This window comes from Bufo bufo, chromosome 7 (assembly GCF_905171765.1).
Source record: "Bufo bufo chromosome 7, aBufBuf1.1, whole genome shotgun sequence".
In the NCBI taxonomy this organism is placed as follows: domain Eukaryota; kingdom Metazoa; phylum Chordata; class Amphibia; order Anura; family Bufonidae; genus Bufo; species Bufo bufo.
This window is the reverse complement of record NC_053395.1, coordinates 226,975,158-227,002,566: the sequence shown is the minus strand read 5'-3', so window position 1 is coordinate 227,002,566 and position 27,409 is coordinate 226,975,158.

Sequence of the window (27,409 nt, the reverse complement as noted above, 5' to 3'; positions counted from 1 at the left end):
CTCATCCGTCAGAACAATAACCCAAAAAAACTGATCCTGTCTGTTGAGCATCCGCCTTCACTCGGTCAGAATTTTGTCAGTAATCCATCAGTATTGCTAAAGCCAATAAAACAGGAGTGGATCCAAATTAGACATGACACGTGAATGGAATATTTGCATGTTTTCTGTGTTTTATAACCACTCCTGCTTTTGGCTACCAAATCATGAGCCAATTCTGATGGGACCATACAGGCCTTACAGCTGCTACACAGACAGGATCCATTGTGCGTCTCATTTTTCCTTCCTTCTAACAGATCAGAAGAACGGTCAAATAAATGATGATGTCAGCCAGGCCGAAAGGCAAAATAGTGGCCCAGTCATGAAGTGGGGATGGTGGGAATAGCATGAGAAGTCCACAGAGTGGCCCAATGACAGAGTCTGGAGGTGGCAGCAGCATCAGGAGAAGGCCACAGAGCGGCACAATGACAATGTGGAGGTGGCAGCAGCATCAGGAGGAGGCCACAGAGCAGTACAATGACAGTGTGGAAGTGGCAGCAGCAGCTTCAGGAGACCACAGAGTGGCAAGGTGACATAGTGTGGAGGTGACAGCAGCATCAGGAGACCACAGAGTGGCAAGGTTCAGGTCCTGCTCCAGGTCTAGCTGCTGGTGAGTAGTTTCTTCACCAGGCAGGTGAAGAAATCTGCTCATCAGCGACTCTAGACTCAAGTTGCTGCTGATGGAGCTGGAACTGCTCCTATCCCCCCACCCTGCCACATCAGCCATGGCAGAGGAACGTGAGCGCAGAGGGCCCCCCTGGTCAGACCTGCGAGAGGATGGACGATGGCGCAGATAGGCAGCGGCCAACTCGCTACATAGGATGTCTTTATAGTAGTTCAGTTTGTCCTCCCTCTCAGCGGGTGTAAAAAAGGCCCCCAATTTGGACCGGTAGTGAGGGTCCAAGAAGGTGGAGAGCCAGAAGTCATCCCTCTGCCGAATGGTGACAATTCGGCTGTCACTACACAAACAAGTGAGCATGCATCGGGCCATTTGTGCAAGTAACTCTGAGAGACTCTCTGCCTCCATCTCCACTGCATACTGCCACGGTGTGTCTGGGTCCTCTGCCTCGTCTTCCTCATCGCCTTGTTGCTCCTCTGGCTGCTCCTGCTCCTCCTCTATCACCTGTGTGTAAAAACCACCCATTTCGCTACACATTGCTTGTGCTCCAATGTCCTCCTCCTCCACCAGTTCACCCCCCACAGGGCTCGTGTGGCCGTGAGATCTAGTCGCCATGTCTCCAGTCCCCTGACCAGCCAGATTTACCAGCATCTGTTTCAGTAATCCAGGGAATAGTCGTCACCTGGACCAAGGGCGCACCCGCACGAGGAGGACATGAGACCAAAGCGTAAGTAAAGCAAATCCCAGCGAGTGTTTGTAACGAACTTCAAGGTTTTATTATTTCATATTATATCCAATCAATACATGGACGCGTTTCAGCATATACAGCTTTCATCAGCATAAACATAGAAAGTAAATCTCCATCCTTATATAGCAATACAATTCACATAATCAATGACATCAGAAGCCCATCTGCGTGCGGTAAGTCACATGATTCAATAGCAACCAAACATAATTTCCTAGTTACATATTAACAAATCACCATGTCACTACTAAACAATAATCATTAGTGTATAAATAAATAAACAAACAGAAGCTTAACTTGATGCAGCTCATATTTCATCTTTGATTCGCCATCTGTTACAGGACAAGAAGCAGTGGAATGACGTTATTCATCCCGTAGTCCTGGCAACTGACCAATAACGTGGTCTCATCAAAGGGCCTGAGCAAACGGCAGGTGTCATGCATGAGCTGCCACTGGCTGACATCGAAGTAACACAGAGGAGTACTCCTGTCTGCTTGGATCATTCAGAAATCATTTATGGCCTTTCTCTGTTCGTATAGTTGGTCCAACATATGGAGGGTGGAATTCCAATAGGTGGAAACATTGCATATCAGCCTATGCTGGGGGATGCCGTTCTGCCGCTGCAGCTCAAGTTATGTGTGCTTTGTGGTGTACGAGTGGCTGAAGTACATGCAAAATTTCCTGAACCGCTTGGCAACCAGATTGAACACGTATGCCATGCAAGGCGCAGCACCGACACCATGTTCTTCCCATTGTCGGTCACCATGGTTTCGATTTCGAGTTGTCGCGGAGAAAGCCAGGACTCAATTTTTTTATGAAGGACACGGAGCAGTTCCTCCCCTGTGTTACTCTGTTTGCCCAGGCAAACGAGGTGCAGAACAGCGTGACACCGCCGTGCCCTGCACATGTGGTATGCTGGAGGGGCACTGTGAATTGTCCCTGCAGTGGAGGCTGAGGACAGGGTGGAGGATGAGAAGGCAGAGGCGGACATTGTCACAGGATCAACAGCATGACAACGTGGAGGCGGAAGCGGCATCACCTGGCCAAGTTGCTGGTGTGGCTGTGCAGGAACCACATTCACCCAGTGGGCCGTAAAGGACATGTATTGTCCCTGACCATAGTTACAGCTCCACCCGTCGGCGCTGCCGTGCACTTTGGCAGACACCGACAGGCTCAAGGACATGTGTGTGCAGGGCTGGTACTGCCTTTTTGGCAAAGAAATGACGGCTTGGGACTCTCCACCTCAGCTCGGCACAAGCCATCAGTTCTCTGAAAGGTGCAGAGTCCACCACTTGGAAAGGGAGGGACTGCAGCACCAGCAACTTGGACAAGAGCACATTCAGCTTCTGCGCCGTTGGATGAGTGCACTCATACTGTTGTCTCTTGGCAATCAATTCGGTGATCGATTGCTGACGGAATGACTGATGAGGAGTAGGAGGAGCAGAAGCATCAGGACCAGCAGATGATGGGAAGGACATACAGCTCCCTTCGGCTGAAGTGGTGGAGCCTTGGCTGCCTGAAACCGTGTGCGTGACACTGGGTGATGCAGCGGTTGCTGCGGCAGGCTGTACCACCACATCGGAGCCACGGTTCTCCCAGGCCACTTTATGGTGACACTGCATATGTTGACGCAGGGCCGTGGTGCCAACCTGGCCACGCTTCACCTTCTGCCCACAGATTCTACATATGGCTATTGTGGTAAGGTGCAGGGTATCGTAATGGATGGCAGATACGTGTCACCGAGGTTCCTGGCCTCGGGAAAGTAAGAGCCGGATTTTATGTGTTAACAGCAGAAGCTGTTGACACCTTTAATACTTAGTGTGGCTACAAAGCCAAATCCGGGCCGGCTTTTATTGGGAGTAGGTAAAGAGTTGGGCGGGTGCCTACTCCCCACGTTCCAGGACCAGGTTTTGGAGCTGGGATTTAAATTCCCAGGCAGCAACCTCAGCTGGGAGGAGAAGGAAGGAAATCACTGTGAGCCTGGGTGGTTGTTTGAAGTGTGTGGAGCTGAGGCCTGGACCCCGACAGAGGCGTTCAGAGCACACGGCATCCTGGGGGAAATCTTTATGTGGCTGTGCGATCGGCCAGGACAGGACTCATTTCAGTAAAGGAGCCAGGTGAAGCTCTGTGTTATTTTGTGTGTGAATTAACACCAAGAGACTGTTCTGTTTTTTCTGTTTGAGCAACTGAGAAATAAAAGCTCTTTTTTCTTCATTACCTGGACTCCATTTGCCTCTATACTGCACCCGCACCCCTGTCTACCAGAGTAATTTGCCTCAAAACCGGTGGATGTCATACATTAAGCCGGCAAAGCTGCGCCCTGAGTTCCCTGACAAGATGGAGGCTGTTGTGAAAGCCCTCGTGAAGGCTAACCTGCAGCAGCGGGAGGCGTATAAACAGCAGCAAGAAACGAATCAGCTGCTGTTACAGCATGTAATGGCGTTGCAAGCAGCAGGAGCAACCCCGATCACTTTTGATGCCAGGAAAGCGGTTTGTGCTGCCATTCAAAAGATGGGTTCCTCTGATGATGTCGAGACCTACTTGGCGGTGTTTGAGAAAGTCGCCATCCGGGAGAAGTTGCCGTGAGACCAATGCGCTGATATTCTTGCTCCGTTCCTGTCATCTGGACCACAGCAGGTTTTCCTGTCATCTGGACCACAGCAGGTGACCTTGTCCACGGTGGCCGGCAAGTGGACTCACGAGGTGGCCGTAGCCACTACCCTCCCACACGAACCAGTAATAGGGAGAGACTTCCCCGGTTTCCCATCCCTGTGGCCAGAGGTTAAATGTGATGATACACACAGGTCAGGGGTAGCCTCAAAGTGGCCCTGCTCAGGGGAGAACCCAGAGCCCTGGGAACCTGAGGCCGAAAGGCCCCCAGTGGGGATATCCACCTCTGAGGAGGAGGAGACAGCCCCACTAAATGTGATAGTAGGAGACGTGGAGGAGTTGCCACCAGTACCGGAGTTGGCAGACCTCAACGTCTCTGGTGAAAATTTTGGTACTGCACAGCACCGGGATCCCACCCTGACTCGGGCCTGGGAAAATGTGGTGATAGTAGAGGGTGAGCCGCAACAACTGGGGGCGGAATCTATGTTTCCCCGGTTTGTCGTTCCCCAAGAATTGCTATACCTGCTATATCTGTTACGAGGGGAGCAAATTGAACAGTTGCTGGTGCCTAAGCCTTACCGTAAGCTCGTATTAGAATTAGCCCACCAACATGTTCTTGTGTTTAAAAAGGTGGCACAGTATTGTGAGTCTTGCCCAACTTGCCAGATTACTAGCCCCCAGCTCCATTTCCGCAGTCCCTTGGTACCCCTCCCGATCATCGAGGTACCGTTTGAGCGTATCGCGATGGACCTCGTAGGCCCCGTCCCGAAGTCCGCTAGGGGTCACAAACACATTCTGGTAATCTTGGATTATACCACACGGTACCCCGAGGCGGTGCCACTTCGTCATACGTCGGCTAAGTTAATAGCCCAGGAGTTAATGGAGATATTTTCCCGAGTGGGGCTCCCTAAAGAGGTATTGACTGACCAGGGGTCCCCGTTTATGTCCACGGTCATGAGGGAGCTATGTAGGTTGTTATGCATAAAACAGTTGCGGATGTCCGTGTACCACACGCAGACAGACGGCCTCGTAGAAAGGTTCAACCAGACTCTAAAAAATACGTTAAAACGAGTGGTATCTAAGGATGGGAAGGATTGGGATCTTCTGTTGCCCTATCTTATGTTCGCAGTGCGAGAAGTGCCCCAGGCATCGACGGGGTTCTCGCCCTTCGAACTTTTGTATGGTCGGCATCCGCGAGGCCTGCTGGACATAGCCAAAGAGGCGTGGGAACAACAACCTGCTCCCCATAAGAGCCTGATTGAGTATGTCACCCAGATGCAGGAACGGATGTAGACAGCTGCCACTGGTAAGGAAACATATGGAAGCCGCCCAGCAAGCCCAAGGGGGGGTATATAATTACCAGGCTCAGGTGCGGAACATTAACCCTGGAGACCGGGTTCTGGCACTGGTCCCTACAGTCGACAGTATATTCTTGGCTAGGTGGCAGGGTCCATACGAAATACTTGAGAAAATGGGAACGGTGACCTACAAGGTACACCAGCCCGGACGGAGGAAGCCAGAGCAGGTGTACCATGTGAATTTAATAAAGCCCTGGCGAGATAGGGAGACCAGTCTGGATGGCCGTCCAGGGTTTTTAGGGGTTAGAGTGTCCAGTTCCCCGGTCTAACTCGGTGGAAGCTGTTGCCACGATGTAGGTTGCTGACAATCTATCTTCTAAACAGGCTCAAGGAGTTCGTTAGCAGGAACACAGATGTGTTCTCAGACCTTCTGGGACGCACCTCTGTCGTCCACCATGACATTGTCACGGAACCTCTGGTCAGTGTCTGGTTAAGACCATATCGGGTACCTGAGGCCCGCCGACAAGCCATTTCGGAAGAGGTGCAACAGATGTTACAATTAGATGTCATCGAGGAGTCGAAAAGCGAGTGGGCTAGTCCAATGGTCTTGGTGCCCATGCCAGACGGGACCCTACGCTTTTGTAACGACTTCCACAGACTAAATGAAGTCTCGAAATTTGACACGTACCCTATGCCCCGTGTGGATGAGATGATTGAGAGATTAGGACAAGCCCGGTATTTTTCTGTGCTAGACCTCACCAAAGGGTACTGGCAGGTACCCTTAACGGAGTCTGCCAAAGAAAAAACGGCTTTTGTTACACCGCAAGGCCTGTATCAGTATAAGGTGTTACCCTTTGGTCTGCATGGAGCCCACGCCACTTTCCAAAGGTTAATGGATATTGTGCTGCGACCCCATCATCAATACGCCTCGGCCTACTTGGACGATATCCTCGTCCACAGTACCGACTGGGAGAGTCATTTACCTAAGGTGCAGGCTGTAGTAGACTCCCTTAGGAAGGCAGGCTTAACCGCGAATCCGAAAAAATGTGCAGTAGGGTTAGAGGAGGCCAAGTACTTGGGATATATAATTGGTCGCGGAGTTATAAAACCTCAGGTACACAAAATTGAGGGAATCAGAAATTGGCCCTGGCCCGTCACTACTCGGCAGGTAAAATCATTCCTGCGAATTGTGGGATATTACATGAGGTTTGTGCCCCACTTTGCCACAATAGCTGCGCCACTGACAGGGTTATTAAAGGGGCGTAAGTCAGGGACGGTCCGCTGGAATGAACAGGCGGAAAAGGCTTTCTCCTCCTTGAAGTCGGCACTGTGTGGGGCCCCGGTTTTGGTAACCCCCGATTTCAAGAAGGAGTTCATAGTTCAGACCGACGCCTTTGAGGTTGGCCTTGGGGCTGTACTGTCTCAGGAAGTCAACAGGGAGGAGCATCCCGTTGTCTTTCTCTACCGTAAACTCACCCCAGCCGAGACCAGGTATAGTATAGTGGAGAGGGAGTGCCTCGCCATCAAATGGGCACTGGAGGCTCTTCGTTACTATCTGTTGGGCAGAAGCTTCCGCCTGGTGACTGACCACTCCCCTCTCAAGTGGATAAGCCAGGACAAAGAAAGGAATGCCCGAGTCACCAGGTGGTTTCTGTCTCTACAGAATTACAAATTTTTAGTGGAGCACAAAGCTGGCCGATTACTGAGGAATGCGGACGCCCTCTCCCGGGTGCACTGTTTTTCGTGTGTCCACCCCCTCAGGGTTGAACAAAGGGGGGGAGGTATGTGGCAAGGTGCAGGGTATCGTAATGGATGGCAGATACGTGTCACCGAGGTTCCTGGCCTCTGTGAGGTAAGAGCCGGATTTTATGTGTTAACAGCAGAAGCTGTTGACACCTTTAATACTTAGTGTGGCTGCAAAGCCAAATCCGGGCCGGCTTTTATTGGGAGTAGGTAAAGAGTTGGGCGGGTGCGGGTGCCTACTCCCCACGTTCCAGGACCAGGTTTTGGAGCTGGGATTTAAATTTCCAGGCAGCAACCTCAGCTGGGAGGAGAAGGAAGGAAATCACTGTGAGCCTGGGTGGTTGTTTGCAGTGTGTGGAGCTGAGGCCTGGACCCCGACACAGGCGTACAGAGCACCCGGCATCCTGTGAGGAAACTTCATGTGGCTGTGCGATCGGCCAGGACAGGACTCATTTCAGTAAAGGAGCCAGGTGAAGCTCTGTGTTATTTTGTGTGTGAATTAACACCAAGAGACTGTTCTGTTTTTTCAGTTTGAGCAACTGAGAAAAAAATGCTCTTTTTTCTTCATTACCTGGACTCCATTTGCCTCTATACTGCACCCGCACCCCTGTCTACCAGAGTAATTCCCCACACTATGTTAACCTCCTCCGGCGGCTTAACAAAAAACTGCCACACTGCCGAGTAGGTGATTTTACCCCCAACACTACACACTGACTGACTGCTACTGCCACTGCTTCCGTGAACCCGTGCAGCACTATTTTCCGGGCAAGTAGGCTCCTGCGAAGTGGGTGGTCTACCCTGGGCATGTTTTGCTACCGACCTCCCACAAAGTGCGATCAGCTACATCAACATCATCGAGTACTGTCTGCACGTCACTTTTGTCCTCCTCAACGGTCTCTGGGTCAGGAGCCTGACCGCTCGCAACACCAGCTCCCACGCCACTCTCCTCATCACTACTTGCCTGCCTAGCGGAGGAAGCAGCGGATGTCTTCTCCACATCTTGGCTGGCCAGTAGCTGCTGACTGTCCTCTAGTAGCTCGTCCTCACTGTATAATGGAGCTGAGCCCACAGCATATAATACTTCTCTGGCTGAGGGAACAGAAAAGGACAGAGGCAGGTTGAGAACAGGTGAGGGCACAGGGTCTGCTCCCGGGCCATGCCAACAAGCCCACCTACTCTAGGCTGGGGGTATCTGATGTCACTTGGGACGAAGTCGAAGATCGAGTCAACCATTCAAGAACCGCTGGGTTGCTGGACACGACCGCTAGATGACACCGGGAGCTCAGGCCTCTCGCTGCGACTCCTGCTGCTACGGCCCCTTACTCTGCTGCGACCTCTGCCTGCGCCAGAAACATTTAGGCCTCTGCCACTCCCCTGTGCAGGGCCTGGCACTTCTCTGTCTGACATACTGTTAAATCAAATAAATAAATAGGAAATTAAAACACCCCAAAAAAGTCAGCAATTTTCTCACTTCACCCCAAAACGGCTAATAAGCCCTTTTTTTCCGACTAATACACGCCAAAAAGGGCTGAAATTTTCTCAGTTCACCACACAACAGCAATTTTTTTTGTGTGCCACTAATACACCCAAAAAAGGGCTTTAGAACATATAACTTCACTGCTGAACGGCAAATAGGCACTTATTTTTTTCCTCTTATACACTCCACAAGAGGCTTTAGAACATATAACTGCACCACTGCAACGGCAAATTAAAAAATTTTGTGCCACTAATACATGACAAAAATGGCTGTAATTTTGTCACTTCACCACACAACGGCTAATAAGCCCTTTTTTTCCTGCACCTCACAAGGGCAAATAAGACGTAGACATATTTCCTTGTAATAACCCCTGTTAATGCCGGTATCACACAGCACGTGCACCCCAATAACAATAAAGGTTTGCTGGAATTACAGAGCTGTATAATGGCAATGTGGATCCGCAGTCAGTGCAGCAAGGTGTAATGGGATTGTTCCTATTCCCCAGGCTGTAACCTCCCCCACTGAACCCTGTTCTGCTTCAATACTGTGGACTGATTCCTCCCTATCCTTTCCCTGCACCTTGAAAATCGTTTTTTTAGCAGAATGAAGTCTTTCCTAGCACTGTCCCTAGCGCCTGCTGACGTCTCTCCCTGCACTAAGTACACTGGAAGATGGCAGATTTCAAGATGGCTGAGGCTATTTATAGGGCTGTGACATCACAGGGCTGGCTGGCTGCTGATTGGCTGCATGCATGGTATTATGGGTGATCCCGCCTTCCCAGAGTTCCTTGCTCCATGTCCTAACACATACAGCAGCCATTTTAGGAAAAAATTTGATTCGTTACCACAAAGCGTGAGAATATTCAGATTCGGTGCAAATTTAATTTTTCCTGAAATTCGGATCGAATTCCACTTCATCAACTTTAATTCACTCATCTCTAGTGAGAGCAGTGAGACTATGGAGCTCTCTGCCTGAGGAGGTGGTGATGGTGAGTACAATAAAGGAATTCAGGAGGGGCCTGGATGTGTTTCTGGAGTGTAATAATATTACAGGCTATAGCTACTAGAGAGGGGTCGTTGATCCAGGGAGATATTCTGATTGCCTGATTGGAGTCGGGAAGGAATTTTTTTCCCCTTAAGTGAGGAAAATTGGCTTCTACCTCTCAAGGGTTTTTTGCCTTCCTCTGGATCAACTTGCAGGATAACAGGCCGAACTCGATGGACAGATGTCTTTTTTCGGCCTTATAAACTATGTTACTATGCATACAGTACCTATACAGTGCACATAGCACCATACATACAGCATCATGCATACAGCATATATACAGGCACATAGCATCAAGCATATAGCACCTATACAGTGTACATAGCATTATGCATACCGCACCTATACAGTGCATACAGCATCATGCATACAGCACCTGTACAGTGCACATAGCATCATGCATTCAGCACCTATACAGTGCACATAGCATCATGCATACAGCACTTATACAGTCCACATAGCTTCATGCATACAGCACCTGTACAGTGTATACAGCATCATGTATACACCATCTATACAGTGCACATAGCTTCCTGCATACAGCACCTATAAAGTTTATATAGCATCATGCATACAGGACCTATACACTGCACATAGCATCATGCATGCAACATCTATAGAGTGCACATAGCATCATTCATACATCACCTATACAGTGCACATAACATCATGCTTACATCACTTATACAGTGCACATAGCATCATGCATACAGCATCTATAAAGTTTATATAGCATCATGCATACATAACCTATACACTGCACATAGCATCATGCATACAGTGCACATAGCATACAGCACCATGCATACAGCACCTATACAGTGCACATAGCATTATGCATACAGCACCTATACAGTGCACATAGCAACATGCATACAGCACCTATAGAGTGTATACAGCATCATGCATACACCATCTATACAGTGCACATAGCTTCATGCATACAGCACCCATACAGTGCATACAGCATCATGCATGCGACATCTATACAGTACATACAGTACAGACCAAAAGTTTGGACACACCTCATTCAAAGAGTTTTCTTTATTTTCATGACTATGAAGGCATCAAAACTATGAATTAACACATGTGGAATTATATACATAACAAACAAGTGTGAAACAACTGAAAATATGTCATATTCTAGGTTCTTCAAAGTAGCCACCTTTTGCTTTGATTACTGCTTTGCACACTCTTGGCATTCTCTTGATGAGCTTCGAGAGGTAGTCCCCTGAAATGGTCTTCCAACAGTCTTGAAGGAGTTCCCAGAGATGCTTAGCACTTGTTGGCCCTTTTGCCTTCACTCTGCGGTCCAGCTCACCCCAAACCATCTCGATTGGGTTCAGGTCCGGTGACTGTGGAGGCCAGGTCATCTGGCGCAGCACCCCATCACTCTCCTTCATGGTCAAATAGCCCTTACTTTCAAAGTTTTCCCAATTTTTCGGCTGACTGACTGACCTTCATTTCTTAAAGTAATGATGGCCACTCGTTTTTCTTTACTTAGCTGCTTTTTTCTTGCCATAATACAAATTCTAACAGTCTATTCAGTAGGACTATCAGCTGTGTATCCACCTGACTTCTCCTCAACGCCACAGATGGTCCCAACCCCATTTTTAAGGCAAGAAATCCCACTTATTAAACCTGACAGGGCACACCTGTGAAGTGAAAACCATTTCAGGGGACTACCTCTTGAAGCTCATCAAGAGAATGCCAAGAGTGTGCAAAGCAGTAATCAAAGCAAAAGGCGGCTACTTTGAAGAACCTAGAATATGACATATTTTCAGTTGTTTCACACTTGTTTGTTATGTAAATAATTCCACATGTGTTAATTCATAGTTTTGATGCCTTCAGTGTGAATCTACAATTTTCATAGTCATGAAAATAAAGAAAACTCTTTGAATGAGAAGGTGTGTCCAAACTTTTGGTCTGTACTGTATAGCATCATGCATACAGCACCTATACAGTGCACATAGCATTATGCATACAGCACCTATACAGTGCACATAGCACCATGCATACAGCACCTATACAGTGCACATAGCACCATGCATACAGCACCTATACAGTGTACATAGCACCATGCATACAGCACCTATACAGTGCACATAGCATTATGCATACAGCACCTATACAGTGCACATAGCACCATGCATACAGCACCTATACAGTGCACATAGCATCATGCATACAGCACCTATACAGTGCACATAGCACCATGCATACAGCACCTATACAGTGCACATAGCATCATGCATGCAGCATCTATACAGTGCACATAGCTTCCTGCATACAGCACCTATACAGTGTATACAGCATCATGCATACAGCACCTATACAGTGCATATAGCACCATGCATACAGCAGCTATACAGTGCATATAGCACCATGCATACAGCAGCTATACAGTGCACATAGCATCATGCATACAGCACCTATACAGTGCATATAGCACCATGCATACAGCAGCTATACAGTGCACATAGCATCATGCATACAGCACCTATACAGCGCATATAGCACCATGCATACAGCACCTATACAGTGCATATAGCACCATGCATACAGCAGCTATACAGTGCATATAGCACCATGCATACAGCAGCTATACAGTGCATATAGCACCATGCATACAGCAGCTATACAGTGCACATAGCATCATGCATACAGTGCACATAGCATACAGCACCATGCATACAGCACCTATACAGCGCATATAGCACCATGCATACAGCAGCTATACAGTGCATATAGCACCATGCATACAGCAGCTATACAGTGCATATAGCACCATGCATACAGCAGCTATACAGTGCATATAGCACCATGCATACAGCAGCTATACAGTGCACATAGCATCATGCATACAGCACCTATACAGCGCATGCACAATACATCCCGTCTGCAGCATACACAAGACTCCTACCCCACACATGCAGCTTCTGCAGTTGCATCATGTTAGTACATGGAACACACAGTGCATTGTCCATAGTGACAGAGTAATTGCTGCCACATAACATCTCACAAGGAGTTCCTGCTCCAAGACAAGGAATTGCACAGGGACCTCGGAGAATGGCAGAAGCAGTGGAATCCATTCCAAGGGAGGACTATTAGTTCTGCTCTGAATATCGCAGTTATTAACTGGAGGGCTTTTGTGAAATCTCCAACCTGCCAAGACTTCAATTCTCATCAAACGCCAGAGAAAACGACTGTCACATTTACTAATTGGCGATTATCAAAAACGAAAAGCGTCGAATAGGTAAAAGGAGGGAAAAATTGAGTATAAATAATGGCGAGGCATCAGGAAGATGTATGAAATGGGGCGGAGGTTTGTCTATCCGTAGACTTGACTGTAATTAGCATTGTATATCAAGTACCCAAACTAATCATCCTAAGTACCAAAGTGATGTAAAAGTGTCATTTCTAATATGGCCCTCAGTTAATCAGAGGAGGGGGGAGAATAAAACTGCCTGGTGAAGGGAATGAAGACTGAACAATCCAAGAAATCTTTTGGCTGGAGAGAGGACGTATATTATCAATGAAAAATGGACGGAGGGTTTAGAGTCTCTAAGGTAAGCTGCATTTTTTAAAGTGAAACTTCACTTTTGAGTATTATTTTTTTTCCTTTGGTGCATTTCTTCATAGAAGTTGGAACTCCTGTTTTCTGATACAGAGCTCCAAATCCCTTGCATAACTGTAGAGATGTCACTGTCTGGAGCCACCACTAGGGGGAGCTCACTTCATAGTCATTTAAAAGGATTAGAATAAATCCTTATAACGTGAGCTCCCCCTGGTGGTGGTTGCAACAACCAGAATTTTTCATTTTCCTTTTGTAAGGAAAACTGGTGCTGTGCAACAGAAAAGGCTATAAATTTCTAAAAATATTCAGCCCAGGATTTGGACCTCTGATACAGAGCTTCTAATCCCTTGCAAAAATGTAGAGTTGTCACTGCCTGGAGCCAGCACTAGCGGGAACTCACTGCATACTAATTCAAATGGAATAGCACCAATCTATATAATATGAGCTCCCCATGGTGGTGGTTGCAGCAGCCAGATTTTTTTGCTTTTATCTTTATGGCTGTGTTAAGGGAAACTGGTGCTTGCTGTGTAACAGTATAAAATTTAATTATGATAATAATCAGCCAAGAATTTGGACCAATGATATTTAAAAAAAGTGAAATATGAAACATTTAAAATGTAATGTATTTCCATATTTGCATTCACTAATTAAAATCCTCTTCTATTTTGTTTCCCTTTTTTACGATATATTTTTTAGGGAAGCAACAGGGGTACACCTCCAATGAGGCCAGGTGAGGCGACTGCCTCAGGCGGCGAAACCTGGAGACAAGTGGGGGTCGTGGCAGGGCCATGGGAAATGAGTAGAGTTGAGCGAACACCTGGATGTTCGGGTTCGAGAAGTTCGGCCGAACTTCCCGGAAATGTTCGGGTTCGGGATCCGAACCCGAACCGAACTTCGTCCCGAACCCCATTGAAGTCAATGGGGACCCGAACTTTTGGGCACTAAAAAGGCTAAAAAACAGCCCAGGAAAGAGCTAGAGGGCTGCAAAAGGCAGCAACATGTAGGTAAATCCCCTGCAAACAAATGTGGATAGGGAAATGAATTAAAATTAAAATTAAAAAAATAAAAATGACCCAATATCAATTGGACAGAGGTCCCATAGCAGAGAATCTGGCTTCACGTCAGCAGAGAATCAGTCTCTTCATGCCATAGCAAAGAATCTGGCTTCATGTCAGCAGAGAATCAGTCTCTTCATGCCATAGCAGAGAATCTGGCTTCATGTCACCCACCACTGGAAGAGGCCACTGTCACATATTTAGGCCCCGGCACCCAGACAGAGGAGAGCGGTCCCGTAACAGAGAATCTGGCCTTATGTCAGCGCAGAATCTGTCTTCATGTCATAGCAGAGAATCAGGCTTCACGTCACCCACCACTGGAACAGGCTACTGTCACACATTTAGGCCCAGGCACCCAGGCAGAGGAGAGAGGTCCCGTAACAGAGAATCTGGCCTTATGTCAGCACAGAATCTGTCTTCATGTCATAGCAGAGAATCAGGCTTCACGTCACCCACCACTGGAACAGGCCACTGTCACACATTTAGGCCCAGGCACCCAGGCAGAGGAGAGAGGTCCCGTAACAGAGAATCTGGCCTTATGTCAGCACAGAATCTGTCTTCATGTCATAACAGAGAATCAGGCTTCACGTCACCCACCACTGGAACAGGCCACTGTCACACATTTAGGCCCAGGCACCCAGGCAGAGGAGAGAGGTCCAGTAACAGAGAATCTGGCCTTATGTCAGCGCAGAATCTGTCTTCATGTCATAGCAGAGAATCAGGCTTCACGTCACCCACCACTGGAACAGGCCACTGTCACACATTTAGGCCCAGGCACCCAGGCAGAGGAGAGAGGTCCCGTAACAGAGAATCTGGCCTTATGTCAGCACAGAATCTGTCTTCATGTCATAGCAGAGAATCAGGCTTCACGTCACCCACCACTGGAACAGGCCACTGTCACACATTTAGGCCCAGGCACCCAGGCAGAGGAGAGAGGTCCCGTAACAGAGAATCTGGCCTTATGTCAGCACAGAATCTGTCTTCATGTCATAGCAGAGAATCAGGCTTCACGTCACCCACCACTGGAACAGGCCACTGTCACACATTTAGGCCCAGGCACCCAGGCAGAGGAGAGAGGTCCCGTAACAGAGAATCTGGCCTTAGGTCAGCGGAGAATCTGTCTTCATGTCATAGCAGAGAATTATAGGATTTTACTAATGTATGACGTAAAGTCATGATTTTATTAAAGACACGGAGGCGAGTATTGCTTTTACCTTTCTTTACTTCTACCATAGCAGCAAAGAGAAAAAAGGTATACAAAATGGAAACCATAGTAACAGACTCCTCCCCTTATCCCAGTATAACCCTCCTTGTCTGCCTGGGATCTTCCTCTTTCTTTGCGTCTCAACCAGCGCTGTCCAACCGGAACGACTGACGCTGAAACAACCAGATAACGAAAAACCTTTAGAAACTGTCGGCTTGGACCGCAACAATCGGACATCCGACCGGAACGGAACTGTATGACTCAAAAGCATGACGCCGTTAGTCTCTCAACCTAGGAAAAAAGAGAATAAAGAAAAAACCTGCTAAGAGCATAATCCAGTGCATCATAAAAAACATAGGAACCACAGGTAAATACTAACAACTTTAATATCCTGACCATAAGGTAAATCAACATTCCATACTTACTCAAGCCCCAAGGGTGGGTCCAGGGAGGGCAATACTCGCCTCCGTGTCTTTAATAAAATCATGACTTTACGTCATACATTAGTAAAATCCTATAATTTTATAACAAGACACGGAGGCTCATATTGCTCGTTTAAAGCTGAGCCACTAAAGAATCAAAAGCGTGTGATGCCGGTCTGAAATAAAATTCGCGGAAAGTGGAAGTCCTGGACCAATCTGCCAATCTCATAACATCTTCTAAGCGAGCTCCAGATGTTGTCATGGAAGTAGCCGCTGCACTGCGAACCGAGTGTGCTGTAAATATGGTCGTATCAATCCCAGACAGGGAGAGAATCCACTTAACCCAGCGAGATAATGTAACGCTGGTAACTGGAGCAAATGGACTGCGAAAAGAAATGAATAAGTGGGGAAGAGAAGGCGAGCGTAAGGGACGGGTTCTCTCTTCATATTCGCGTAAACATTCCACAGGACAAAGTTGTGGTGAATCCGGAAAACGGGGGTAAGAGACCGAACGGATACTGGTTTTTGTACGTCGGGAGATATTAAAGTGGACCCCTTCAGGGGTGAAGGATCTAGCGTCCCAATCTAACGCGCGCACATCCGAAACTCTCTTACAGGAGATTAAACAGAATAAGGTGACTAATTTGGCTGATAACTGACGTAAGGACAGTTGAGTATTAGAGGGCCAGTTGACTAAAAAGGATAAGACACCAGACACATCCCAAGTCGATGAAAACCGTGGCCGAGGCGGTCGGGCCAAGCGTGAGCCTTTTAGTAAACGACAGACCAGGGGGTGCTGACCCGCAGGACGTCCCTCGAAACCGTTATGCCTGGAGGAAATTGCTGACCTATAGACATTGATGGTACGGTAAGCCTTCCCGGCCTCAAAAAGTGAGGATAAAAAGGCTAAAATGGAATTCACAGGGGTCTCAACGGGATCCAAAGTTCGCTCGACGCACCAGCGAGCCCAAGAACCCCAGGCGGTTCGATAAGCCCGTCTTGTTCCGGGTGCCCAAGCGCAGTCCAATAAGAACCTAGTCGTTGCTGAAAGTCCAGCGCCTCCTTCTGGACTCCCGAGATCTTGCAAGCTAGAAGACGTAACGACCCGTTCTGGAGGAGTGGATGAAATTCTCCTGCAGGCCCTAGAAGCAGAGACAACTGATCGGGAAGGAGAAGCGGAAAATCCACCAGAAGTTCCAGGATTTGAGGGAACCAAGACTGAGTTCTCCAAAATGGCACAATCAGAACCAGGTTCGCCAACTGCTGACGAACTTGAAGGAGTACCCTCGGAATAAGTGCGAAGGGAGGGAAAGCATACATCAGCGCGTCCCCCCAGTGTTGAAGTAGAGCGTCCACTGCTTCCGCCAAGGGGTCCGGCCTCCAGCTGAAAAACCTGGGCAGCTGGGTATTCAAGCGGGAAGCGAACAGGTCGACTGAAAAGGGACCCCACAGAGAAGAAATAGCAGAAAAAACTGTCTCGTCTAACCTCCAGTCGCTGGAGTCTGATATGTAGCGTGAACTCCAGTCCGCCAGGGTATTGTGAAGGCCTGGAAGGTACTCTGCCACCACAGAAATGTTCCTGTCGAGACAAAACTCCCAAAAATCCTTCGCTAAATGGGTCAGAACCACAGACCGTGTTCCACCCATACAATTCACATACCTGACCGCCGATATGTTGTCCATGCGGAGTCTGATGGCTGAGCTGACCACCCCATTGGCAAAGCTGCGAATGGCAAACGACCCTGCGAGAAGCTCCAGGGCGTTGATGTGAAGGCGGGATTCTTCTAGAGACCAAGGACCGCCCGTGGAGACACCACTGCAATGCGCTCCCCATCCGTGCAGGCTCGCATCGGACTCTATGACTAGATCCGGTTGGGGACCCACAATTGCTCTGCCATTCCAGACTGACAGGTTGTGGATCCACCATCTCATCTCGTCCTTCGTCTCTGCATCCAAAGTGACGAAATCTGCGTAAGAGGCCCCCGTCCGAAGGTGGGCAATTTTGAGGCGCTGCAATGCCCGATAATGGAGGGGGGCTGGAAATATGGCCTGGATCGAGGAGGCCAAAAGTCCGATTATCCTTGCTAAATGTCGCAAAGACATCTGATCTAGTCGCAGGACATGCCGCAGTTCCTTGCGGATAGCTTTGATTTTTGAGAGGGGAAGACTGAGGGATAACTCCACCGAGTTCACCTGGAACCCCAGGAACTCCATTGACCTGGAAGGGGTCAGACAAGATTTCTCCCGATTGACGATAAACCCCAAATTGGACAGGAGCGACACCGTCAAGTGGAGGTGCTTCAGTAGGAGTGTATGTGATTGGGCCATAATCAAGATATCGTCCAGGTAGACGATTAGGCGAACACCTCGGCTGCGAAGCCAAGCCACCACTGGGCGCATGATCTTGATAAAGCACCAGGGGGCGGAGGATAGGCCGAACGGAAGGCAGGTGAAACGCCAGGTTTGACCGTTCCATAGGAACCGCAGCAGGTCTCTTGAAGAGGGAGACACTGGAACCGTGAGATAGGCGTCTTTGAGATCTATCTTGGCCATCCAATCGCCTGGGAGGAGCAGATCTCTCAAAAGATGGATGCCCTCCATCTTGAAATGCCGATATTGTACAAAAGCGTTTAAGGCTTTCAGGTTGATCACCGGGCGCATCTGGCCCCCTTTCTTTTGCACCAAAAATATACTGCTGATCACACCCCTTTGATGTACTGGAGCGCGTTCGATTGCGCCTTTTTGTAATAGATCCGAAAGTTCCCTCTGAAACAGGAGTCGTGCTGACTCGGACAGTGGTATTGGAGGGGGAACCGGTATGGAGCTCGGATCGGCAATCAGATCTATTGTGAACCCCTGCACAGTAGAAAGGACCCATTGGTCTGAGGTTATGCCTGGCCACACATGAGAAAAGAACCGGAGTCTGCCTCCGACATAATGGTCTGAAAAAGGTAGAGGACGAAGAATATAACTTACCAAAAGGTCGGCGGGAGCCTGGATTCCCTCTGAAACCTCGTGACCGGAAAGGAGTGCCTCGTGATGGAAAAAAGGACGGTTGGTGTCTTTGATCCTGGAGGGATGCTCTATAGTTAAAGGAGCCTCTGCCGAAACCTCGGGCATGAAAATTGGAACGGCCGGACAGTCGGCCCCTTGAACTGCCGGCCCTATTGGAAAAACGCCCTTGAAAGACTCGACGCATCGATGTCTGGGCCTTATCAAGAGCCGTAAAGGCTCCTACGTATTTACCTAATTCTTTAATGAAAGAGTCACCAAAGAGCAACCCCTGGGCATCTTTGCCCGCTTCAGTCAAAGCCAGGTTAGACAGCTTTGGTTCTATTTTAATCAGTATCGCTTTGCGCCTTTCAATGGCGAGCGAGGCATTGACATTACCAGCCACGCATATGGCCCTCTGGGCCCAACCTCTCAATTCTTCCGGGTCCACCTGGCTACCTGCCGCTTTGGCGGATTCAGCCAAATCGAAGATTTTTGCTAAAGGACCTGTAATGTCCAATAGTTTGTCTTGGACTGCCTTCAAGGCCGCGTCCAGTCCTTTACGGGGGTTAAAACCCGTTTTTGCCAAAAACTGGACCATTTTAGGATCCACTGAGGGCGTTTCACACACTTTGTGTGGTATCAAAGGGCGGGGGCACTCTGCTCGCAATTTATTACGCGATTCCTTACTAAGCGGATTGCGTATGCGAGCCTCCATATATTGTGCTACATGCGTGGCGGGCATCCATTCCGCAGAGCGGGGATGGTGCAGCTCATCGGGGTTAAACAGCGGTTCCCCAGACGGATCCAATAAAAGATCCTCTGCTGACCCCTGGTGCAGAAAGGGGGTTTCCGGGCATACATTAAGTGCCGGGTCCACAGCAATATCCGCCAATTCGTCCTCCACCTCATCCGTCAATTCATAGACATTCTCATGAGTTTCCTCCTCCGACTCCCTATCAGAGTCTGACATTGGCTCAGGTAGAGACCTGGCAGTCTTCCATGCCCGCGTTTTTTCTGCCTGGCGGGTGCAAGCTCGTTTACGCGAACCATGCGCGTTATCTTGGGATGGGGATGGCCCATCAATCTGAGGTGTTCTGGAGGCAATAGGTACCGGCCCCGGAGGCAGGACCGAGCCCTGGGTAGCAGTAATAGGACGAGCCATAAGGGCCTGAGATATAGATTGGGTCAATGCCGAAGACATTGAACCCATGGCGGTCATAATAGCATTAGATATTGATTTTTGCAGAGCTACATCATGGTCGTCCGGGTGAATCACCTCGGACCTTCTATCCTGAACAGGGGAAACCTGATCTGTAGGAGAGGGGTCACTAGGGGCCAGTGAAGTAACAGAATTCTTCCTGAGGGACATGATAATGGAAGGGAACGGCAGGAGTTAGTCACCCCAGCCGGAAGTAGCAGGTACAACACTGAAAGAAAAGAAAAGAAAAGGGGGAGAGCATGTAATAACCTGCAGCAGGAATATAATAGAGGAAGAAGCGAATATATGTGAATGAAGGGACTTACAAGGCCCAGAGGAGCAGTAGTAAACCGCAGGAGGATAGGTTGAGGAGAGCGGTAATGTCCGGTGCGTGCAGAGCGGGGAACTCACAGAGACGACGAGATCTCGCGAGATCTCGCCGTCAGCAATAACCGAACAGTGAAAATGCGGCCGAAATCTCGTTATCGCGAGACTTCGGGCGGGAAGGAGAAGAAGAAGACAGAGAAAAGCGCGCGCAATGGCGGACGCAATCTGAGGTAAATCGGAACGAAAAGGTAAGAGGAGGGGAAGCGGTTCACGCCAAGAGGGCGGAGGAGCCGCAAGGACCGTTAAAGAGGGCAAAATCCCAAGGAAAAGGGGACACAGTGGAATAACAGACCTGAAAAGGAAACGATTATACCCCAGACAAATTAAACATAATAAAAGACCGTAAAAATGAAATCTGTTAAAGAAGAAGAACCCCAACACCCCAAGTAAAAGGGGGGGGGGGGTAAATCAAAGAACCAAACAAATATATATATATATACCAGACCCTGAGCAACGCCACAGAGCTGGAGAGTACTTATCTGCCTGGTAGCAGCAAAGAAAGAGGAAGATCCCAGGCAGACAAGGAGGGTTATACTGGGATAAGGGGAGGAGTCTGTTACTATGGTTTCCATTTTGTATACCTTTTTTCTCTTTGCTGCTATGGTAGAAGTAAAGAAAGGTAAAAGCAATATGAGCCTCCGTGTCTTGTTATAAAATCAGGCTTCACGTCACCCACCACTGGAACAGGCCACTGTCACACATTTAGGCCCAGGCACCCAGGCAGAGGAGAGAGGTCCCGTAACAGAGAATCTGGCCTTATGTCAGCACAGAATCTGTCTTCATGTCATAGCAGAGAATCAGGCTTCACATCACCCACCACTGGAACAGGCCACTGTCACACATTTAGGCCCAGGCACCCAGGCAGAGGAGAGAGGTCCCGTAACAGAGAATCTGGCCTTATGTCAGCACAGAATCTGTCTTCATGTCATAGCAGAGAATCAGGCTTCACGTCACCCACCACTGGAACAGGCCACTGTCACACATTTAGGCCCAGGCACCCAGGCACAGGAGAGAGGTCCCGTAACAGAGAATCTGGCCTTATGTCAGCGCAGAATCTGTCTTCATGTCATAGCAGAGAATCAGGCTTCACGTCACCCACCACTGGAACAGGCCACTGTCACACATTTAGGCCCAGGTACCCAGGCAGAGGAGAGAGGTCCCGTAACAGAGAATCTGGCCTTATGTCAGCACAGAATCTGTCTTCATGTCATAGCAGAGAATCAGGCTTCACGTCACCCACCACTGGAACAGGCCACTGTCACACATTTAGGCCCAGGCACCCAGGCAGAGGAGAGAGGTCCCGTAACAGAGAATCTGGCCTTATGTCAGCACAGAATCTGTCTTCATGTCAAAGCAGAGAATCAGGCTTCACGTCACCCACCACTGGAACAGGCCACTGTCACACATTTAGGCCCAGGCACCCAGGCAGAGGAGAGAGGTCACGTAACAGAGAATCTGGCCTTAGGTCAGCGGACAATCTGTCTTCATGTCATAGCAGAGAATCAGGCTTCACGTCTCCCACCACTGGAACAGGCCACTGTCACACATTTAGGCCCAGGCACCCAGGCAGAGGAGAGAGGTCCCGTAACAGAGAATCTGGCCTTATGTCAGCGCAGAATCTGTCTTCATGTCATAGCAGAGAATCAGGCTTCACGTCACCCACCACTGGAACAGGCCACTGTCACACATTTAGGCCCAGGCACCCAGGCAGAGGAGAGAGGTCCCGTAACAGAGAATCTGGCCTTATGTCAGCGCAGAATCTGTCTTCATGTCATAGCAGAGAATCAGGCTTCACGTCACCCACCACTGGAACAGGCCACTGTCACACATTTAGGCCCAGGCACCCAGGCAGAGGAGAGAGGTCCCGTAACAGAGAATCTGGCCTTATGTCAGCACAGAATCTGTCTTCATGTCATAGCAGAGAATCAGGCTTCACGTCACCCACCACTGGAACAGGCCACTGTCACACATTTAGGCCCAGGCACCCAGGCAGAGGAGAGAGGTCCCGTAACAGAGAATCTGGCCTTATGTCAGCGCAGAATCTGTCTTCATGTCATAGCAGAGAATCAGGCTTCACGTCACCCACCACTGGAACAGGCCACTGTCACACATTTAGGCCCAGGCACCCAGGCAGAGGAGAGAGGTCCCGTAACAGAGAATCTGGCCTTATGTCAGCACAGAATCTGTCTTCATGTCATAGCAGAGAATCAGGCTTCACGTCACCCACCACTGGAACAGGCCACTGTCACACATTTAGGCCCAGGCACCCAGGCAGAGGAGAGAGGTCCCGTAACAGAGAATCTGGCCTTATGTCAGCGCAGAATCTGTCTTCATGTCATAGCAGAGAATCAGGCTTCACGTCACCCACCACTGGAACAGGCCACTGTCACACATTTAGGCCCAGGCACCCAGGCAGAGGAGAGAGGTCCCGTAACAGAGAATCTGGCCTTATGTAAGCACAGAATCTGTCTTCATGTCATAGCAGAGAATCAGGCTTCACGTCACCCACCACTGGAACAGGCCACTGTCACACATTTAGGCCCAGGCACCCAGGCAGAGGAGAGAGGTCCCGTAACAGAGAATCTGGCCTTATGTCAGCACAGAATCTGTCTTCATGTCATAGCAGAGAATCAGGCTTCACGTCACCCACCACTGGAACAGGCCACTGTCACACATTTAGGCCCAGGCACCCAGGCAGAGGAGAGAGGTCCCGTAACAGAGAATCTGGCCTTAGGTCAGCGGAGAATCTGTCTTCATGTCATAGCAGAGAATCAGGCTTCACGTCACCCACCACTGGAACAGGCCACTGTCACACATTTAGGCCCAGGCACCCAGGCAGAGGAGAGAGGTCCCGTAACAGAGAATCTGGCCTTATGTCAGCGCAGAATCTGTCTTCATGTCATAGCAGAGAATCAGGCTTCACGTCACCCACCACTGGAACAGGCCACTGTCACACATTTAGGCCCAGGCACCCAGGCAGAGGAGAGAGGTCCCGTAACAGAGAATCTGGCCTTATGTCAGCGCAGAATCTGTCTTCATGTCATAGCAGAGAATCAGGCTTCACGTCACCCACCACTGGAACAGGCCACTGTCACACATTTAGGCCCAGGCACCCAGGCAGAGGAGAGAGGTCCCGTAACAGAGAATCTGGCCTTATGTCAGCACAGAATCTGTCTTCATGTCATAGCAGAGAATTTCATGATTTTCCTATTTTATGACGTAAAGTCATGATTTTATTAAAGACACGGAGGCGAGTATTGCTTTAACTTCCTTTACTGTTACCATAGCAGCAAAGAATGAGTATGTCAATCAAACTAAAAAACCATAGTAACCAACTCCTCCCCACTATCCCAGCATATAATGACTCCACGCTCTGGGATCATCCTCTTTCTTTGAGCAGCTACTCCAACTGCAGAACTCTTCCGGAAACGAATATCCCGGACCGCAACCGTCAACTTGAAACCTTCAAACCAAACTCTTCAACAGAAGGAGCAACGGTCTTCGACGGTGTAACGGAATCAACCCCGTACTCTGAACCGGAACTGTAGAGAAAATGACGTCTCAGCCTGTAGGGTGAAAAATTGAGATAGACTCACACGGCAATGGAATGAAAAAACAAATATAAATGTCAAATCAGAAATAAACAATACAGAAAAAATGTCAAAACAAGCAATGGAAAATATAAATCCACATTCAAGGCACCCAAAAAGGGGTGGGAAGGGAGGGCAATACTCGCCTCCGTGTCTTTAATAAAATCATGACTTTACGTCATAAAATAGGAAAATCATGAAATTTTATCACAAGACACGGAGGCTTCGTATTGCTAGTTTAAAGCTGAGAAATGACAGCATCAAAAGCATGTGTAGCGGGACGAAAATAAAATTCACGAAAAGTGGAGACCCTAGACCAGTCCGCCAAGCGCATAACGTCCTCCAGACGGGCCCCTGAGGTCGACATGGAGGTAGCAGAGGCACTCCGGACAGAATGAGCCGTGAAGATATTGGTGTCAATACCCGCCTGACTCATGATCTCTTTAACCCAGCGCGACAGGGTCGCACTGGAAACGGGAGCATAGGGTCTCCTAAAAGAGATAAACAGGTTAGGAAAAGTAGGAGTACGTAGAGAAGCAGTACGAGATTCATACTCCTGTAAGCATGCAACCGGACAAAGTTGTGGGGACTGCCGGAAAGCAGGATAAGAGACTGACCGAATGCCCGTCTTGGTACGTCTGGAAATGTTAAATAGAACCCCATCTGGGGTAAAAGACCGCGCATCGTAGTCCAGGGCCCGGACAACAGACACCCTCTTACAGGAGATGAGACATAACAATGTAACTAACTTCGCTGAAAGCTGGCGAAGGGACAACTGGTCATTAGAAGACCATGAGGATAAGAAGTTCAAAACTAAACCCACGTCCCAAGTTGTAGAGAACCGAGGTCTGGGAGGTCGAGTCAGGCGAGAGCCTTTTAACAAGCGACACACCAGAGGATGTTGACCCGCAGGACAACCCTCAAAACCCTCGTGTCTAGAGGATATCGCAGATCTGTAGAGGTTTATCGTACGATAAGCCTTACCGGAATCATACAAGGAAGACAAGAATGACAAGACTGAAACTACAGGGGCTCGAAGGGGATCCAGATCGCGTTCTCCGCACCAACGAGCCCAAGCGTCCCAGGCGGCTCGATAAGCCCGTCTGGTACCGGGAGCCCAAGCGTTCTCCAATAAGAAAACAGTTGTGTTCGAAACTCCAGACAGCGAGCCGGAACACCCGAGATCCTGCAAGCGAGAAGGCGAAGTAAACCTGCTCGAATAAGGGGGTGGGAGTCCCCCGATGGATCTCGCAGCAGGAAGGGGAGATCCGGAAGGAGGAGAGGAGGTTGCACCAATAGGTCCAGAACCAGAGGGAACCAAGGTTGAGATCGCCACAAAGGTAGGATTAGGATCAACTCCGCCGCCTGGTGTTGAACTTGAAGGAGAACCCGAGGGATCAACGCAAACGGGGGGAAGGCATACATCAACGCTCCCTTCCACTGTTGCAGGAATGCGTCCACTGCTGTTGCCAGAGGATCTGGTCTCCAGCTGAAGAACCTGGATATCTGGGCGTTCAAACGATTGGCAAATAGATCCACCGAAGGAAGACCCCAGCGAGATGATATAGCTAGGAACACCTGCTCGTCTAACTTCCAATCGCTGGAATCCGTGAAGTAACGTGAATTCCAGTCTGCCAACGTATTGTGGAGACCAGGAAGATGTTCGGCTATCACTACAATACCCTTGGTGAGGCAGAATTCCCAGAAGTCCTGCGCCAGGTAGGTGAGGACTGAGGAACGAGTTCCGCCCATCCCGTTGACGTATCGGACCGCGGACACGTTGTCCATCCGCAATCTGATACAGGTAGTGAGCGTGCCATTGGCGAAGCTGCGAATAGCCAGAGACCCTGCCAGCAGCTCCAGGCCGTTGATATGGAGACGAGACTCCTCGGGGGACCAGGGACCCCCGGTGGACACCCCATTGCAGTGGGCTCCCCAACCGCGCAAGCTGGCGTCCGACTCTATGATCAAGTCCGGAACCGGACCGAACAAGGCCTTGCCATTCCAGACCGATAGGTTCTGGATCCACCACTGTAGCTCGTCCCTGGTCTCTGAGTCCAGAGTGATCATGTCCGAGTACGTGGTCCCAGTCCGGAGGTGGGCAATCTTGAGCCTCTGAAGGGCCCGGTAGTGCAGGGGTGCCGGAAAAATGGCTTGGATAGATGCCGCTAAAAGTCCTATTAGACGTGCCAGGTGTCGCAGTGACAATTGAGGTAGTAGTAGCGCATGTCGCAATTCTTTGCGAATAGACCGGACCTTGGACAGAGGGAGATGAAGGGTCATGGAAATGGAATCTATTTGGAAACCCAGAAACTCCATAGACGTTGATGGAGTGAGGCAAGACTTCTCCTGGTTTATGATGAAACCCAACCCTGAGAGGAGATTGGTGGCCATGAAGATATGTTTGTGGAGGAGGGACGGATTTCGTGCCATGATAAGGATATCGTCCAGATAAATTATCATGCGTACCCCTCTGCTGCGTAGCCAGGCTACCACTGGTTTCATTACCTTGGTGAAGCACCAAGGGGCGGACGATAGGCCGAACGGCAGGCAGGTGAAACGCCAGATTTGGTCTCCCCAAAGGAAACGCAGTAGGTCCCTGGAGGAGGGGGCCACCGGGACCGTGAGATACGCGTCCTTGAGGTCGAGTTTGACCATCCAATCGCCCGGGAGGAGCATGTCCCTTAAAAGATGGATGCCTTCCATTTTGAAATGGCGGTATTGTACTAGCGAGTTGAGGGATTTCAAATTGATAACTGGGCGCATCTGACCACCCTTTTTCTGTACCAGGAACATATTGCTGATCACACCAGTGGTGTGAGGGGTGGCACGTTCTATCGCTTGCTTGTGGACTAAGTCTACTAGTTCCCTGTGTAAGTGGTGTCGAAGCGATTCGGACAAGTGAATGGGATGGGGGGTGAGAAGATGATTTGGGGAGGTTACCAATTCTATGTTGAAACCCTTTATGGTGTCCAGTACCCATCGGTCTGAGGTGATCTCGGACCAAGCATTGAAAAAGAGACGGAGTCTGCCCCCTACACAGTCTGTTGAAGAAAACAATGTTAGAACTGGATGAGGACTTACCAGTTGGTCGTCGGTAGGAGGGAGCTCCACGGAAACCTCTGAAACGTCCTGTAGCGCCCCGGGAGGGGAAAAAGGAAGGTTGGTGCCTGGGATCCTGGAGTGAGGATCTATAGCTGAAGGAGCCTCTTCCCGTGCCTCGGGAATGAAAATCGGACCGGCCGGACAGACGGCCCCTAGAACTGCCGGCCCTATTGGAAAAACGGGTGTTAAATACCCTCTTCATAGATGTCTGCGCTTTGTCTAGGGCCGTGAATGCTCCGACATATCTACCTAACTCCTTTATAAAGGAGTCTCCAAAGAGAAGGCCCTGGGCATTCTTGCCTGCC